Below are 5,330 nucleotides of genomic sequence, written 5' to 3'. Positions count from 1 at the left end.
AAAAAAAAAAAAAAAAAAGCGCATTATAGCTCAATAAACGTAATTTAATAATATTATCTAATTTTAACTAAACTCATCTTCACTAAATGGATAAAAGTGGTTTTACAGGTTTCCTTCAAACAACTGTAGTTTGAAGATAACATGTAGGCACAGCAGCCAGCTGGCAGTTTTCTAGAACAAACTCTCCCACTCACTTGCAGTGTGGGCTGGGGTGCATCCCTCCCTTCCTGCCCATAAAGTGAGGAGGTTTATAAAGACCACTACCAGATCAGTAGTCTTTTACAGGCAGTTCCACCCTCCAGGTATGGTTTTGTTGCTGTTGTTTTGTTTAGAGATTGAGTCTCACTCTTCTGCGCAGATTGGAGTGCAGTGGCACAATCATAGCCCACTGCAGCCTCAACCTCCTGGGCTCAAGCAATCTTCCTTCTCAACTTCCTGAGTAGCTGCAACTGTAGTCATGCGCCACCATGCCCAGCTATTTTTTTTTTTTTCCTGTAGAGAGGGGGCCTCTGCTATGTTAATCGGTTGAACTCCTGGACTCAAGCGATCCTCCTGCCTCAGCCTCCAAAATGCTGGGATTACAGGATAAGCCACTGTACCTTAACTTGTTTTTTTCTGTGTGTTGTTTTTTTTTTGGTCCTCTCCCCAAGGTGGGATAAGACAGATACAATTCTATATATTGGATTTCTGATAATAATTTGTTTGAAAAAGAAGCTTTGTGGCCTTTTAAAGATGACTGAAATCCATTAACAGGATGAACTCTACTTTTAAAAAAAAAAAAAAAACCAGAGTCTCCCTCTGTCACCCAGGCTGGAATATAGTGGTGCAATCATGGCTTACTGCAGCTTCAACCTCTTGGGCTCAAGTGATCCTCCCACCTCAGCCTCTCTAGTAGGTGGGACTACAGGTGCGTGCCACCACGCCTAACTAATTATGTTTTTAGAGGTAGGGTCTCAGTATGTTGCCCAGGTTGGTTTTGAACTCCTGACCTTAAGCAATCCTCCCACCTCGGCCTGGCTTCAACATTCTCACACAGTCATGCATGGCTTAATGGTGAGGATTTTTTTCCTGAAAAATGCATCATCAGGCAATTTCATCGATGTCCAAACATCAAAGTATACTTACACAAACCTAGATGATATAGGATATTGCTCCTTGGCCATGAACTTGAACAGCATGTTACTGTACTGAATACTATAGTCAACTGTAACACAGTGACCCTGTTGGCCAGGCTGGTCTCAAAGTCCTGACCTCAAATGATCCGCCTGCCTCGGTCTCTCAAAGTGCTGGGATTACAGGTGTGAGCCACTGCACCTGGCCCAGAGGCTGCTTTACAGTTAACTTTCTAATATATAAATAGAAGGAGTACACTCTAAACTATACTTTTTAGTAGTTATTAAAAACTACTAATAACTAATATTATATGGGTATATATTGTAACCCATAAATATATACACATCCTATATATCCCCAAAAATTAAAAACAAAAAGTTATACAACATAAAAAGTATAGTAAATACATAAACCAGTAACATAATCATTTATTATCATTATCAAGTATTATGTACTATATATAATTGTATATGCTATACTTTTTTTTTTTGAGACAGGATCTCACTCCCACCTTGGCCTCCCAAAGTGCTGGGATTACAGGCGTAAGTCACTGCGCCTGGCCTGTTCTATACTTTTATACAACTGACAGCCTAGTAGGTTTATTTACACCAGCAACACCACATAACAATAATAACATTAACCTATGACATTAAGACAGCTACGACATTGCTATAATTCTATAATCTTTATAGAATTATAAAGATTTATATAATCTTTATAATCAGTTCATTATAACGTCATGGGAGCCCCATTGTATATAGCTGGGTTCCCCAAACCCCAGGCCTGGTATCAGTCTGTGGCCTGTTAGGAACTGGGCCACACCAACAGAGGTGATCAGCAGGTGAGCAAGCGAAGCTTCATCTGTATTTACAGCCACTCTCCATCACTCACATTACCACCTGAGCTTCGCCTCCTGTCAGATCGGTGGCAGCGTTAGATTCTCATAGGAACACGAACCCTATTGCGAACTGCGCATATGAGGGATCTAGGTTGCACGCTCCTTATGAGAATCTAACGCCTGATGATCTGTAACTGTCTCCTATCACCCCCAGATGGGACCGTCTAGTTGCAAGAAAACAAGCTCAGAGCTCCCACTGATTCTACACTACGATGAGCTATATAATTATTTCCTCATATAGTACAATATAATAATAATAATATAAACAAAGTGCACAATAAATGTAATGTGCTTGAATCATCCTGAAACCATCCCCCATCCTTCGTCCATGGAAAAATTGTCTTCCATGAAACTGGTCCCTGGTACCAAAAAGGTTGGAGACTGCTGGTATACAGGGCCGGTTGTTGACCAAAACCTTGTTATGAAGCCCATGATTGTATTTCTTCACTTCTTTCCCATGCCCTTTGTTACATGATACCAACTGTTACATGTTAGCCTAGATAACCAGGCTACAAAGAACAGTAAGCCTTGACAATTCCATAAAGTCTTAAGACAAAGGTTCTTACCTTTTCTCAGCCCCTACATGCACTGCTTGGTAAATCAGAGCTCCCTGATCTACTTTTCTAGGGAGATGTCATGTAACATTTAAGAGTCAGGCTCTAGGTCGGGCATGGTGGCTCACATCTGTAATCCTAGCACTTTGGGAGGCCAAGGTGGGCAGATCACTAGAGGTCAGGAGTTCGAGACCAGCCTGGTCAACATGGTGAAACCTCGTCTCTATTTAAAATACAAAAATTAGCTAGGCGTGGTGGCCAATGCTTGTAATCCCAACTACTCAGGAGGCTGAGGCAGGAGAATCCAAGAGGCAGAGTTTGCAGGAAACTGAGATCACACCACTGCACTTGAGTCTGGGTGACAAAAGCAAAACTTCTCAAAATAATAATAATAATCGAAGTTTTAATAGTAATTAGTTCTGAGTGATAGGATAACAGGTGATTTTTGTTTCCTTTAAATTTTTCATCTCCAAAGTTTTAACATGTACAACTAGGAAAAATGTTATTTTAAGACATTAAGCCAGAAGTAGTGCCTCACACCTGTAATCCCAACACTTTGGGAGCCCCCAGTGGGAGGACCAGGAGTTCAAGATGGGCTTGGGTAATGTAGTGAGACTCCATCTCTACAAAATATTAGAAAAAAAAATTAGTGGGGCGTGGTGGCTTGTGCTTCAGTCTCAAGCTAATTGGGAGGCTGAGGTGGGATGATCTCTTGAGCCTCAGAGGTCAAGGCTGCAATAAGTCATGACTGTGCCACTGCATTCCAGCCTGGGCAACAGAGTGAGACCCTATCTCAAAAAAAATAAAAATTAAAAAAATAATGTAGTGAATAAATATGTCCATTAGCCATGAATTCTCCCACAGAGCAAAATTAGTCAGAGCAGGGGTTAAAAGGACAGCCTGCACATAGATATTAATAAATTGATAAATGTGTACATATGTATTTGCCCAAAAGTTTCCAACTCACAAGTAAGGAATGTTTAAATGACAACACTGAGTTCTTGCAGTCTGAAAAACTTGGCTTGCTGCCTACTCACTAGAGTGAGGCAGATTATAGGAAACACCAGGCATGTCTTATTAAACAAATTAGATGAACATGCTTCTAATTGATTGTTTGCTCATGGAGACAGAGACACAACACCAAGCACTGTCTGTGGCAGTTGTCTGAATTAAGCAATTGTACCAATAAAATTCATGTCCTATTGACTCAAGGCTTTGGTTCTGCCTATGGAGTCAGGCTCATAACGCCACTGAGTTAACACACAGAATTTGTCCCTGTGAGTCTCCTTCCAGCAAGCAGAATGGCTCAATGAATGTGCCATTGCCCACAAATCAAGGAAGAACTATTTCAGTATCAAGGAAATTCGGTTATAGTCTTTCCATTTGGGTCTTATTTGTGCAGTTCTGAGAACAGCACTAAGGAAAGCGGTTTTCTAACATAAATCTCAATAAAACATAATGTCTTCAAGAAGAAGTGCAGTGCCCAACAGATCATTTTCAGAAATTAACATGTGGAGGCCAAGTGCAGTGGTTCACACCTGTAATCCCAGCACTTTGGGAGGGTGAGGCAGGATGATTGCTTGAGCCCAGAAGTTCCAGACCAGCCTGAGCAATACAGTAAAACTCATCTCTACAAAAACCTTAAAGAATTAGCCAGGTGTGGTGGCACGAACCTGTAGTCCCGGCTACTAGGGAGGCTGAGGTGGGAGGATCATTTGAGCCCAGGAGGTGGAGGTTGCAGTGAGCTGTGATCGCACCACTACGCTCCAGCCTGGGAGACAGAGAAAGACTCTGTATCCAAAAAAAAAAAAAAAAGAGCAAGGAAAACAAGAAAAGAAGAAAGAGGCCGGGCGCGGTGGCTCACGCTTGTAATCCCAGCACTTTGGGAGTCTGAGATAGGTGGATCATGAGGTCAGGAGTTTGAGACCAGCCTGGCCAACATGGCGAAACCCCATCTCTACTAAAAATACAAAAACTTAGCCGGGCGAGGTGGCAGGCACCTGTAATCCCAGCTACTCGGGAGGCTGAGGCAGGAGAATCGCTTGAACCCAGGAGGCAGAGGTTGCAGTGAGCCGAGATCCCACCACTGCACTCTAGCCTAGGCGACAGAGCAAGACTCCGTCTCAAAAAAAAAAAAAAAAAGAAAGAAGGAAAATAAAGAAAGAGAGAGAGAGAATTTAACATTTGGGTCTTCAAAAAAATTACCAGCCCTGGTATTATACTCAGGTATTATATACCTGGTATTAAATATAGTGCTCTTAGCATAGTGGGCAGCACTTCTGGGATGAGATGTTGTGCTTCCAAACTTCCTTAGTGTATCTTCCCTTGTCCCTGTGCCCCAAACCCCAGCAGATTTGTAGTTTGGTAAATTACCCAGCTCAAGCCCTATCTCTGGCAGAAAGGAGTTCACTCTCTCTCTACTTTTCCCAGCATCATCTTTTTCTAGGTTCTGGGATCCTACAGCAGAAAACATCAAAGGGCACTTTGTGGGCCGGCCACAGTGACTCACGCCTATAATCCCAGCACTTTGGGAGGCCGAGGTGGGTGAATTATTTGAGGTCAGGAATTCGAGACCAGTTTAGCCAACATGGTGAAACCCCACCTCTACTAAAAATACAAAAATTAGCTGGGCATGGTGGCACATGCCTGTAATCCCAGCTACTCGGGAGACTGAGGCAGGAGAATCACTTGAACCCGGGAGGCAGAGGTTGCAGTGAGCTGAGACTGCGCCACTGCATTCAAGCCTGGACGACAGAGTGAGACTC

The sequence above is a fragment of the Mandrillus leucophaeus genome, unplaced genomic scaffold (assembly GCF_000951045.1).
Source record: "Mandrillus leucophaeus isolate KB7577 unplaced genomic scaffold, Mleu.le_1.0 Scaffold185, whole genome shotgun sequence".
NCBI lineage: Eukaryota > Metazoa > Chordata > Mammalia > Primates > Cercopithecidae > Mandrillus > Mandrillus leucophaeus.
The sequence above is the reverse complement of the archived record's forward strand: the minus strand, read 5'-3'. Positions refer to the sequence as shown.